This window comes from Ctenopharyngodon idella, chromosome 19, assembly GCF_019924925.1.
Source record: "Ctenopharyngodon idella isolate HZGC_01 chromosome 19, HZGC01, whole genome shotgun sequence".
Taxonomy (NCBI): Eukaryota; Metazoa; Chordata; class Actinopteri; order Cypriniformes; family Xenocyprididae; genus Ctenopharyngodon; species Ctenopharyngodon idella.
In genome coordinates this window covers 9,887,341-9,901,575 of record NC_067238.1, presented here as the reverse complement: position 1 = coordinate 9,901,575, position 14,235 = coordinate 9,887,341, and the positions used below count along the sequence as shown (strand labels likewise).

The window sequence follows — 14,235 nt, the reverse complement described above, 5'->3', positions numbered from 1 at the left end:
GGGATCAGACAGCATTCACATCTGGCCAGTATCGCTGGTGTATAGCGGCCAAAGGGCTCTAAATCAGCGATACATCATTTCCATTACAACACAAGTAGAACAATATATAAGCCTATTGATCGGCGTCTCTGTTACTCTTCTGGTGTAGAGAGATAAGCGCAATATAATTTCGTTTGACCTATCTGTATGGCCAAGTGATGGATTGCCAGGGTAACCGAGGGCTTTTATCACAAAACTCTCCCAATGATGTACTATTGATTGTCCTTAACTAGCTTTTCTGGCAAAAATCAAAAGTCCCTTCCTCGCCATCCTCTTCATTATCAATAAAATTACAAAGTGGTGGGAATTGTCAAAATCCACCCCCAAGGGAAGTCTTTAAAACGGCTGCTGTTATCCCGGCTTTTCTGTTATCCATGCCATGTAGGATTAGGAACAGGCTTTTCAAAACGAAACAAAATGATCAGATGAAGACGAGCGCCTAGAAGGACAAAATATTTAAAATTCTGCATATGAAACCCTTAATGTTTGTTCTCACAGGGAATTTTTGCCTGTGTGGTTGTTAATTGTGTTTTTGTTTTATTTTTCATGCTGTTTTTCTTCACATTCCCCCATCTGCTTTCATAAGAATAAGACAAGCCAGATTTAAATGAACTAATCATCATAGATATAGCTTTTTCTATACTCTACATCACCTGGTAATCACAGATTATAGCTTCACAAACATTTATGAGCTTTTAATTTAAAATAATACTTTCAGTTGGTGCAGAAAAATGCTGTTTTTGTTCAAGCATGGAATTCAAGAGTTGTATTCTGCTGAGAAAAGGAAGAATTCTGTCCAAGTCTGTGTGTTTGGTGAGATTTATCATTTTCTGTCCATTAAAACAGGATCATGTTTAGAATCTTTTCATGGTCCATGCTATTTCTCTGTTCCTTTTAGCCCCGAATGCAGTCTTTTAACCAAGAACATATCCCACAGCTAAAAAACATCTTTCCCTACTCTAAACACGATGAAGAGGGTTTGACTCTGAGTATAAAGCACATCATCACAGATAGATCAACAAATGAAGTGTCAGGGCGAAACTACATGAAGAACAAACAAAGCAGAGACGGGGCAGTGAGATGGACAGATGTGAGATAGCACTGTTCTATGTGCCGAGGGCCTCTGGAAATTTCTGATTGGTTTAATTTACCACATCTAACGCGGCTGCTCCTCAAGTCCGCGACTTTTATCTAATGCTGTGAACCTCTATTGATTTCTCTTCTCTATCTTTAATGCAGGACTGGAGCAAAGAGAGCAAAAAAAGCACTTGCTAAATGGAGGACTACTTTGAGATGGCTGCTATTCTCCGGCTTATTGCCTCCTGTCGACCATGGTTTCACATGAGGTCCGGGGTGTCAGGTCCGCTTCCACCAATAAAGCCTGTGATTGACACTAGCGGGAGAGACTTGAGCTGGGAAAAGAAACTGAATCTCAATGTATGAGGGGTGAGTCAGGGTCTATTGTGGGGCCAGTTGGACCTGATACATCTAAGGTGAAATAAACGTTTTTAGCCGAGAGATACGGGTCCCTAGGCGGTACCGTGGTACAGTCTTGTATCCGACTGTCCACGAAAAAAAAAAAAACGGATTTTCTGAATATACACAACAAAGCAGCATGGAAATCAGTACACTTGCGCTGCTTTGTGTGCCTTGATATGCAACCGCATGTAGAGATTTCACCCCTGTACTTACGGTCATTTACAAACACTTCTGCAAAAGCGCTTCGCTGAATATGTACACAAAGTTTTTGCTTTGTAAACAACCGTGCAAAGAAGATGTTTCAGTTCTGTTAACATGAGTCGCCATGACAACTGACTATTTTTATAAAAGACAGCAAATTTTAGGCACAAACAGGATATTATGTATTCTATGTTCTTGAGGGAATAACGAGCAAAAACAAGAGTAAAGCCAGTAAAAACAGTAGTTAATTACTGGTTGTGAGTGTGTGGAGTCTGAGACGGCAGAGGGAAGACTTTAGGCGCAAAGTAATTCACTTACATTTATGACCTGAAAAAGAACAGACCCTGCTATTAGCATTTATTGGCATGCTATAGAGGAAAAGCATGTAACGAATGAGTTTAATCTCCATCAGCTCAGATTCTCTGAACGCTTCACAGGAAGTATCTTCTGACATAGAGTGTGAAATCTAATCCAAGGGTAAAACTAATGTTAGAGATGGACAGTCTGTGGGCTTTGAAATATACTATAGGGTGTATTTTATACAAATATAATATCTGTGCGTTATTCGGTAGATCAATGTGAAATAATGAAATGTAGACTGATGGTCCTGATGGGGAATATTGGAAAAGTAAAACACTGCATATGTCTTCTTAGTGTTAAGTCTGAAGTTCATAGCCACTTTACCTTAAAACATATTAAATGTATATGGCTAATAAAGATGTCAGAGATGATAAAACTGAGAAATCTTTTAAAAATCGAATTACAAATACAATTTGGCAAGTTAACAGAAATATACTTTTTAATTCATTTATACATATATTTATATATTTACCACGTTCAACTATTTTATTTAATTGTGGTTAAACATTATGTAAAAAGTAATGAAATAAAATATATTATACACATAAAATTTTTTAAACATGAGAATTTGGTTTTAAAAAGTTTCAAACATACTGTCAAGATAAAAAAAAAAAATATTTTTTACATATGTTAAATGTACATATATCATATCATTTAAAAAAAGAATATATATTTAAAAACTTACTGACCTTGAAACAGTTATAAGGGTCTACAGCATCTGTGATATAGAAAACAAGTACCAGTAAAGGTTTGTTTTCTTGTCACATGACAACAAAATGGCTTCCTGCATGTTGATAGAAGTGTTTTAAGTATAATACTTTAAAACAAAAATGCTTCAATGCTTTTTATTTAAAAAAAAAAAAAAAAAATCAAATTTTAAACTCTTTAAAAGTTCTCTTAAACTCTTAAAAGTTTTTTTTTTACTTTTAGCCTTTTAATAAGACTTCTTTTTTTAAAATCAAATCTGCTAGGTACACTACCTACACTACACCTTTTTTTTTTTTTACTTTAATACATAAACAAAATATAAAAATAACATTTAATTGGAAGGAAAACATATTGTTAACAGGAAATTGAAAACATATTGTTAATCATAGAAGAGGTGTATTCAAGTCATTCGATTGGTGTATGTGTGAAATTTATTCATTTTATAGATCCAGACAAAATAATTTGTATCATTGGCCCATATAAGATTGGTTATATTAGCAATAAAAATGAACAATGTGGAAATTACAAATTGTAACACGGTTAGGCCCTATGTTAAGTGTGGCCTGTTTTGTTATGCTGAGTTTGGATGTATTCTATCATTAAATAGACACTGTGACAAAACTGTAAGTCAGACCTCACTGACAGCTCAATAAAGGAGCATATGGGAGGACATCTAACCTTCCATGTCCAAAATTACTCTCTCAGTTGGAGGCTGGGGACAAGATAACGATTAGGAAGCTGTTTCCCTGAACATGCTGAGAGAGATGCAAAACCAGGTTAGCATGATCATCCATCATCTAGTGGCTTTGACTTAAGCCTGTTGCCATTGAATAGTCCTCTGAATGCATAAACTAAAGGTGCTCGGGGCCATGATTGTTGCTGTCTTGACAAAGTAAAAGAAATTAATGGCACAATCTCTTGCATGCCACTGGCCTTAGATCACAGATGCATGTGACATTTACAGTTAACGATTGTAAAGAGCTGTCAGAAGTAAACAGACAGTGACTAGCGGACGTATGTGCCTGGTTTATGAGTCACCTCTTAGTCTCCCAACATTCTGCTGTAAAACCACAGACAAAAGTCCAGTAAACCAAGAGGCGCTCACTTAAGCAACGGAAAGGCAAAGTCTAACTTTAATTTAATGGCAGAATGAATAACAAAAGTCACACTGACCTGAACAGTAGTAAAAGATCTGATTGATGTAATGAGATCTAAACTGGTTATTAAACAACTATCCTGTTACAAATACGGTCACACAGAAAAACTGATGATAATCAAGATCTGTTGTTATGATTTAAGGTGTCTTTATATGAAAATAATAATCATCTGTGGTATTTTATCATGTGCGTTTACTTGTTCATAACAAACTGTGGCACCTCTATGTCGCATAAGCATCTGTGTACACTGAAATGAAAAGAAAAAACAAGTCTTTGCTCGATTTTTATGTGAGTGTTGACTGAAGAGTGGGCTCCATCTGTGTAAACTCTCTGAAATAGTGACTTCCTCTCCATGTCTTAAACAGACGCTTGAGGCAAACCGCAGAGAAGTCACCATACATGTCCCTGATGGAAGAGGACCTGAGATTACCTCAATATAGCCTATAAGATGCTCTTCTCTTGGACGTTCTTGAAATACTTTCAGTGTAAGAAATACATCTTACATATATCACACTTTGAGATCTGATAAACCTGTGGTCTGAAGCCTTTGTTTGAAAGTAGATAAAAATAGCTTTAAATCAGCTGTTATATGTCACTCGGGGCACTTCCTGTTTTCCTCTCTGTACACTATTATGTAAACGGAGGCAAAGCTTTCTCTGAACGCACTGAATAAGACTATAGCTTGGCCTCAAAAATGATCAAATTCTTTTTTTTCCCAAAAAGAATTTCACACATTTTAACTAATTTGGGCATGTAAACCAATTCTGTATAAAAACGTCCAGTAGAGGTGGTCTCGAGACTCCAAAACACAAGATAATTTTCAAATTCTTGATTTACATTGTGCATGTACAATCTGATGATGCATTTGTATTATAGAAATACCATAATAATAATAAATATTATCATTATTGTTATTATTATTTGTTTTATATATATAGAGTAGCCCAAAAGGGTATTCGGACTCACAGTATTTGCACTTTCACACACAGTAAGCCACAACTAAAAATAGCACACTTTTCAATCAAAGCATTTCACAATATTTTTTAAGATTTTTGATTTTAAATTAGAAAATAATTATATAGTAAATTGTTCAAAGTTAATGTGATGAACTACCTGTGGTTACTCTGCTAGGACACCTTTGTGAACTTGAGAGGAACTGACTTACATACATCCACTAAAAATGATCTTGAGACCAGTTATTTAAAAGTCATTGCAGAACTTGAATAGAAAAGTGAAGTTAGTTCTGAGAAAATGTCTGGCATCATTTCTTGCTACTTGGTTTGATATTTTGTAACTAATTCCAATTAATTTTTGAGGTTACTATAGTTTTTTTTCAGCAGCCTTGACAATTAAAATAAAACTTTGTTACTAAGCAGAATAACCAGACAGTGTAAAGTACGTAGACGCAGTCAGTCAACAGTGTAGTGTTTGCTGTCTGTCTGGTCATTGAATTGGTGAAACTCAGTCATATCAACTAATTCTCATGGCATAGAGAAGACACATATCTCACTGCACCGTTAACACAGAACAAGGCCACCGTCATTCACTGTTATTTTCCCAAAGGGTGAAAAACGTAAAGTCCCATATGTGAGACATGGTCAGGGAGCTTAAACAAACAAATGGAAGCAGGCAGTGGTGTATAGATGACAGGCCGTAATCCGCACATCGCGGAAGAACATTCTTAAAATAGAAAAAATTGAAGTGAAGGCTACTACTGTGGTAACCTGAAATTTCTGGTTAGGGATCGACTTCCTCCCCTCACATCCTTATGTGACTCATTAAGAAAGCTGAGAGAATGACTGATTCAAGATTAGATCTGAAAACAGCAGCACTTACAAGCTTCAGGAGCAAATGTCAGGACGGTGAATAAGAACAATGAAGCTCAGTGCGATAAGATTTACAGATGTTTTTATGAGGCAGTCCCTCTTCGTATATTCCTGTGTTTTTTTCTCGCCCTCTCTTTCTTAAGAAAATCTGTGCTCCGTGTTCAAGCCTTTTTTTCCTGGGAGCAGCTCTTTAATCGTTGCCTTGGCTTTGACTTCCTAACGGTTGTAAACAAATGCAATTTTGCATTTCCTGTAGTCTAGACACAACAAAAGAAGCGTTGGCAAGCCGAGTCCCAACACATGCTGTTTGCTTAGCAGCTAACGGACTCCGACAAAACTTTTGAGGAAGAAAGAATGTGAATGTGAGGTGTTGATATCAGCCACCGTTTTAAAAAATGATATTTGGCAGGTCTTTCCAAAATAAAAGACACTTAGATACTGTTTTCAAGGTTTTCTGTTATTTAATTTAATTTAGCGTGTTGTTTAATGCACAAACTTTATAAATGTTTGCCAGAATAAAATTCTCTGAGACTGTAAATTGTTTTATAGTTGATGCTTTCATATTTTTAATATAAAAATGTACATTTATTCATTTAGCAGATCTAAAGCGCCTCACAAATGATTTTAATTATTTCCCGTTAGCTAAAGTGCTGAGAACAAGAAAAAGTGTTCACCCCTCGAAAACTACGAACAAGCCTCTTTGAGGAAAATATAACCCTGGGAAAGCTTAGGCTAATATCTGTGCTCACCAGTATTTTTTTTTTTTTTTTTGTCTGTGTTCTCCCCGTACAGAAAATCTACAAAAAAAGGGTTGGAGGACAAAAGCATGCTCCGGCCATACATCTGTGAGTTTTGAAACAAAGCTTTGTTTGTAAGCTTCAGTCACTTGTGCTCATGAAAGCAGACACTTACTTGAAAAACTTTCTCTTTTTTTTCCAGGGAAACACTCTAAACCAACATCCTGGTATAAATTTGCAAAACGCAATACAGGCCGGATTGTGCGCGGGACGGACGCGGGGTGCATACAAATGGCCCCCCCGTCTAAAGTACCCCCTGTTTCTCTTCTGCCTCAGAAGGTAATGTACAATAAATCAACAAAAGAGCATTAATGTCTCCGTTGAGTATAGGATAGGCTTCTGTTATTGTACCTTTTTTTAAGTATTTAATTGGAAGGGTCCCTTGAAACAGTACACGGCTCCTTCAGATGACTTTTCCCCAAATCTAAGAAAAGATTGATAAGAATTTCTTTCCTCCCTCTCTTAAATCTCTTCAGGTTTTTTTTTTTTTTTTTTACATCCCTCTCTCCCTTTCAGGAGAGCCTGCGTTTTTTACCGAAGGGAGAATAAAGTTTCAAGTGCATGGCATTTGAAGGTAAGCGAGTGAAATCGGAGGCTGGTCGTTGGGGATAAGGCAAGGCTGGGAAAGAGGGAAGTTGGCAGTAGTGCCCAGCCAGACTCGGTGCCTTGAGCTCCCCCCTCCCTGCACCAGGTGTCTGCTACATTTAAATGATACTATTATTCATAGACAAGAGAGCAGGGTATTAAAAGTCCCCCCAAAAAATCATTTGCAATTGAATACAGATATAATCCTGGAAATATAAGTCTCCATTTAGGCCTTGCCATTAAGCTAACAAGGAGCCCTTTGTACAACATGTGTGTATTAATCACGGTCAGGGGAAAGGGGCAGGAAGAGAGAGAGTGGGAGAGAAAATAGAGAGCGAGTGAGTGAGCGAGGGAGGGAAAAAGAGAGAGAGAACACCATTCGTGTGTGTTCACATGCAAATTGAAATGTTGCTCATCAAAAACGAGCTTATCACTTTCCCTCTTGTTCTCGGCAGACTCGGCGGGCCAGCGCGAACCCCAAGTGCTTCAAATGGGGATAAACGGAAAATTTATTTGCATTTGTGAAATTTCAACACACTTGATTTCTTTCAGCTGCGCAATCTGAAGTGCGCGAGTCCATGCGAGACGTAAAGGAAGCACACACTGCGTGCAGATGTCACAACGACACACAGGAATTCACTCAATGAGCCGGGGTTTCTCAAACCTACTGTGTGGGTTTCATTTTCCTGCAGATCACTTTGATTTGTGCACTTTTTCAATGTGGCAAATAGAGATTTTAGAGGGCCCTCAAGGCAGCCCCCAAATGCCCCTTACAAAACTCCTCTCCAGCAATCATTACATCACCATTTCTCTAAGCCGATTTTCAGCAAGTCTGGCTGTGTTATTAAAATAGTAATTAATTTTTGTCCAAGGGAACAAAAGCAAGTTTTTGTCCCCCACCAAGTGTCTCTGAAGAGGCCAGGGGTGCCGGTGAGGTTCTTTCTATCTAGTCTATGGTCTCTAGACGTAATCCCCAATAGTCTGGTACAGTATGAGCGCTTTGATAATGGGATAGAAGCAGACACCCACACCGGATCGATCTGGATCTCGGGATGCGTTTGATAGGCTGGTGTCACAAACAAGTGTGGCTCAACAATAACGTCCGTGAGTTAGGACGTCATTAAAGGGTTAGTTCACCCAAAAATTACAATTTTGTCATTAATTACTCACCCTTATATCATTCCACACCCGTAAGACCTTCGATAATGGAAGCGCTGAACGTAAACAACATAGGAGGATGACATAGAAGAAAAGATATTGTTGAATAAAGTCATTATTTTTGTTTTGTTTTTGCGCACAAAAAGTATTCTCGTCGCTTCATAAAATTAAGGTTGAACCACTGCAATCATGTTGACTATTTTAACGATATCTTTAGTGCCGAGGGCTGGGTAGGTTACTTTTAAAATGTATTTCACTACAGATTACAAAATACATTTGTAACTTGTTTCGTTAGATTACCCAAGTTTTGTAACTTAATCTAAATACTTGACAATACTTTGGAAAACTAATAAGTATGTAACACAAAAGCAAGGTAATTGCACAGTTTTATCTCACAATTCTGACTTTATATCCTGCAATTCAGAGAAAAAAAAGTCAGAATTGTAAGATAAAAATGTGCAATTACCTTGTTTTTGTGTTACATACTTATTAGTATTCCAAAGTATTTTAAAATACTTAGATTAAGTTACAAAACTTGGGTAATCTAACGAAATACGTTGTGTAATCTGTAGTGAAATACATTTTAAAAGTAACCTACCCAGCCCTGTTAGTGCCTTTCTGGACCTTGAAAGTGGTGGTTAAATTGCCGTCTATGGGGGAAAAAAAACTCACGGATTTCATCAAAAATATCTTAATTTGTGTTCCAAACATGAACGAAGGTCTTACGGGTTTGGAACGACATGAGGGTGAGTAATTAATGACAGAATTTTCAATTTTGGGTGAACTAACCCTTTATTTTGCACAACTGATACTTCATAAAACAGAGATAGACACTCCGCTGTGTACAAATGCTGATTTTGCATTACAGACTTAATTGTTAACTTTCACCATATGGTACATGGGAAAGTATTGTGGGAACTTAAATCGACAATATGGATACGGCTTAGTATGTTTAATATGACTAGAGTCCGGAAACAGCACTACCGGACGTTTTTATAGCAGATTAAGTGTTCATAGTGAGGAGGTGCGGGGGCTTATGGGTAGAATCACTAGTAAGTTCGGCTTCGACATCGAATTTTCCTTGGAAACACCAATCATGTTTAAAATCCAAGCTGGAGAAGATTGGGGAAAAAATCCCAAAGGAATAAAAGTTGACTTTGAGAGCCTTTGAGTTTCCCGGACAGCCCATCTGCCATAAAACACCATTGTAAAGCTGGACGTGGGTCCCAGAGATTGATGACTTGAAGTCTTTCAAAAAGCTGTTTGTATAAGTGGAGTTATGCTAAAAATGCGGCAGTGATAATATCGTCGCCGTTCATCTGAAACAGAGCATTACTGCAATGATAAACATTGTGTTTGACTTCATGGATTTAGTCAGCTGGTGTGCTTGAAAGACGGAGGGAAAAAAGTGGGTGGGAAAACATTTGCCTTTCTCCAAAATTAAGTCGTTATTTCACACAGCCATAAATGCATGTCCTGAGCTACTCTGGCAGTCTCGGCTTCCCGTCAGATCACAATGGAGATGTCAGGAGATCATCTCTGAACACAAGCATATCCGCCCCTTTCCCACCGCAACACGTTGAATCATTTATATCTATCCATATGAACTCTGTTGTGCTGTAGTGATGTCATGAGAATCAATGTGTTTTTTTGTTTTTGTTTTTGTTTTTTTAACACCTCATTAAGAATAATATTGTTACATGTATTGCATTCTACTGCTTTATCTTACCTGTAAAGAAGCAACAGGTCATAAAACACTTTGCTTTTAGAGGCTCTCTGCCTTCCCCATGAAAATGACTTTGATTTTTTTCCCCCATGCATTGTAGACAGCTGGGGCAGGGGGAGCTTTTCAGGATTTCACTGCATCTCGGTGTGTCCAAGCAATAAGTGTGGGGCCAGTGCAGTAGTCACTGCAGGATTTAAAAAGACTTCCTCATGCAGAAATATTTAATCTCCTTTCAGAAAATAAGAGGGAGAGGGGAAAGAAAACCCAACATGAGATTTTCCGTTCTTTATTACTTGTGCAGTATCAAAGAGTACATCATAGTTAGTCGTTGTTCCCCTTGTACAAAATTTATTTAAGTGTGAAAGTCACATTAATTGAAAAGAAAAAAAAAAAACTCCAACAAATAAAAAAGAAAAGGATCTGTGATGCAACATATGTAGTAGTGCACATGCAGATCAAAATATTTCAATAATTTTATTTATTGGATTCATTTATGTACTTTATTACTTACTTTGGAGTTTTGTTTTCAGTATGGGGACATTGCTATTTTCTTTTTTTTTGTCCTGCACCTGAGCCCAATTTTGGATGTTATTAAAATTATTATTATATTTTTTTATATGTTATTAAAAAAAAAAATCAAGTTTTGTCCCTAAAGAGGCCATGAGTGATTTTTCTATCTCTATGGTCTAGTCTAGATATTTTATTAAATATTAGAATACATAAACTCATAGATGAATCCATTTAAATAATTTATTTATAGAATTTTTAGTGGAATTACTGTTGAAATTACTAGAGAAATTTATGGGAAATGATAGGATATATAAGAATTGCACACCTTTTCCTATATATCCCCATTTCCCATAAATTTTTCCAGCAATTTCAATAGTAACACCACTAAAATTTAAATGGGTTTATGTATAATAAATAGTATAAATAATATTTAATAAAATAATATTTGTGTATTATGTATATTTTATATGTTATTATGTATTATGTTATATTTAAAGGGGTGGTTGATTATGATTTCACTTTTTTAACTTTACTTAGTGTGTAATGTTGCTGTTTGAGCATAAACAACATCTGCAAAGTTACACCGCTCAAAGTTCAAAGCAAAGGGAGATATTTTCTTTTAAAGAATTCTCTTTTTAAGATCTACAACAAACAGCTGTAGGGACTACAACGAGCTTCTTCCCAGGTTAGTGACATCACTAACCCTAAAATTTACATAAACCCTGCCCCCGAGAACACACAACAAAGGAGTGAGGCCATGTTATTGCAATACAGTATGTAACACATCAATGCAATAGCATGTCATAAAAGCAAGATGCCAACATAAGTTATAACAGTAATTAAACTAAACTATACCTGTTCTATCTTCATGCAGCATATATTCAAAGGCTCTGTAGGCATTTTACAACAGTTCCCACACGAGATTATAGATTATCATGACAGAATATGCTAATGAATGACTATAAGATATCCCACATCAGCTACATAAATTCATCAACTAACCATTCATAAATGTCCTGTTGCATTCTACATGTTGTCACTTCTTCTTGAGTCTCTCCATCATTGTCCGACTCTGGTTTGAACATAAAAGGCTGAACAGTTTCTGACATTTTCAGTGAGTCTACGTGAGGTAATCGGAGCTGCTAACAGTACTATGTGTTAAACACAAGCTCTTGAAACTCCGCCCTCTGCTCATTTGCATTTAAAGGTACACACACAAAAATGGAGTGTTTTTGTTCACCCTCTAAAAGTGACAAATTTAACATGCTAAAAAAAAAATATCTGTGGGGTATTTTGAGCTAAAACATCACATACACACTCTGGGGACATCAGAGACTTATTTTACATCTTGTAAAAGTGGCATTATATGACCGCTTTAATTAATTACCTAAAACTCAAAAATGATGAATAAATGAATAAATATTTTGGACACTTTCTGGTTCTCACAAATTAGGAGAACAGGTACATAATGTGATGAAACCAACCCGATCTCACGGAAATTCATACGTATTTTATGAGGTGGCTAATTCGTACGAATTCGTACGACCTCACGTACGCTAAATTTTACAAGTTGCCAAATTCGTATGAATTCGTAACCCCGCCCCTAAACCTTCCCGTCACTGGGGTTTCGACAAATTGTATGAATTCGTACGAGTGAGGTCGTATGAATTCGTATGAATTAGCCGCCTCATAAAATACATACGAATTGGTCGTGAGATAGCGTTGGATGAAACCCTTTTGATGTTTGGTTAAAATGAATACATTTCATTTTGTCTTAATACATTTTTAAAGACTGCTATGAGGTAAACAACCTCATTTTCAACCACATTTCCATTAGCGTACAGTCAACCCCATTACCAGTAAACCTCAGTGTCAGAAATAAGTGCCATATGCCATTAACTATGGGGATTTAAAACACTACGATAGATTAATTCACCCTCCAGACACCTGATTTACTCTAAACCTAGAGCCCAAACATTTAGCAGGTCATAGGAGGAAATCCTCTGGCAAGATCTTCACAACACTAATGACCATATCTGACATGACCACCACTGTCTGGCAGCGCCCCAACAACCCTGGCACTAAAATTACCTCAGGGTCACACTCCTGGCATAAAGAGTGGCGGGAGACAGAAAGAGTGAGCACCTGCATGCCTGATCTCAACCTGTGCCAAGCTGAGGATTGGCAGAGCATCTGGCACGAACCCAGAGAAGAAGGTTGGAGAATACACCAGCGAACATCATAAGTGAGGCTGACTCAGGATCCCGACCCAACCCCTGTCAGCCCCCCCGGAGTAAACATATGCTGACAAATAACCTTGAACTAGTTCCGGCCTAAAAGTTAGTGAGGATAACACCTGCATAGAAGCCAGTAGTAAATCAGTGTGATATCAGAGGGTTTTTTTAATCGCATTTTGTCAGATGTTTGAGCACTTTGTCTGATGGTTGTATCTTTTCTGTTGTAGAATTCTCTATTTATATTGGCGCAAACACTACATACTTTCCATCAACGTCGGTTTTCGTTTGGATCCCGAAATGTGAGAGTTATTTAATCAATGTCCGCCTAGCTCGGAGGTCGGCTATCTAAAATCATTTCAGGGAAGTAATGAATACAACTCAGCCATACAACATCTGCGCAGACATGCCTAAACCCTGTGGACTTTCTATGCTCAATTTAACACTGACAGAATCATATCTCTCTCTGCCTCTCTCGCTTTCTCTTGCCATTCGTAATTGGCTTTGTCACTAAGCACTCAAAATAACTAATCAGTGGTCATATCTACAAAAATTGGCCACTGTTAAGGGTTTTGGAGTGTTTCTGCGATTTCAGTTAAACAGCTTTAGTGACGTAAGCAGTTGCTAATGGGCCGGTGGATTAGGTGTAGAATGAGAGAAAGGTTAACAGATTAGCCCCATCGTTTTGATTGATTATCAGCACACGACTCTAATTAGAGTGATTATTAGGAGCAGAGACTGGCTACAGAGAGGGATGTGCCTCTGTTGGGACAGCAAAACGGTAGTGGTGTCCTTAAACAAGAAATATGGTATATTTTTAAGGCAATTTTTGCACAATTTTTTATGTGCAAAATATAATTTCTCTTTGTTATGTCCTATGTCATATTTCAGAAACATATTGCAATATCCTGTTCAAAAATCTACCACACTAACCATAGTTTTTTCAGTCCCACTTTATATTAGGTGGCCTTAACTTAATGTACTTACATTTAAATTAATTATTTGATACAATGCACTTATTGTGTACATACATGTTTTTACATTGTACTTATATTTTTAAAAAATACCTGCATGTAATTATATCTGTAATTAATTTCTGTAATTACATTTATAATTACACTGTTGACCCATCCCTTACACCTTAACACACCCTTAAACCTACCCATACCACCAAACTTGTCCCTAACCTTACCTGTATCACACCTCAATAGAAGCAAAAGTGTTCTGCAATACAATATGAACACAATAAGTACATTGTACTTAATTTTTTTTTTTATGTAAGTACATAGTAGTTAAGGCCACCTAATATAAAGTGGGACTGTTTTTCCACCAAAATGTATAATTACAATTATTTTTAGTACTTAAAAATCAGTGGTTTATTCTCTCTCTTTAAATAAATTGAATTATAATTAGCCTAACATTTTCTTAAGGATAAAAAAAATCTACCTTAGCTAA

General features: G+C 36.8%; 1 long non-coding RNA gene across 1 annotated transcript; it reads left to right on the top strand.

The window, feature by feature from the left end:
• Positions 1–4,168: 4,168 nt before the first annotated feature.
• On the top strand, positions 4,169–8,597 carry LOC127501389 (uncharacterized). The gene is made up of 3 exons (XR_007926594.1): positions 4,169–4,429; positions 6,563–6,615; positions 6,710–8,597. It is a non-coding gene; the product is annotated as an uncharacterized LOC127501389 (long non-coding RNA).
• Positions 8,598–14,235: the final 5,638 nt, after the last annotated feature.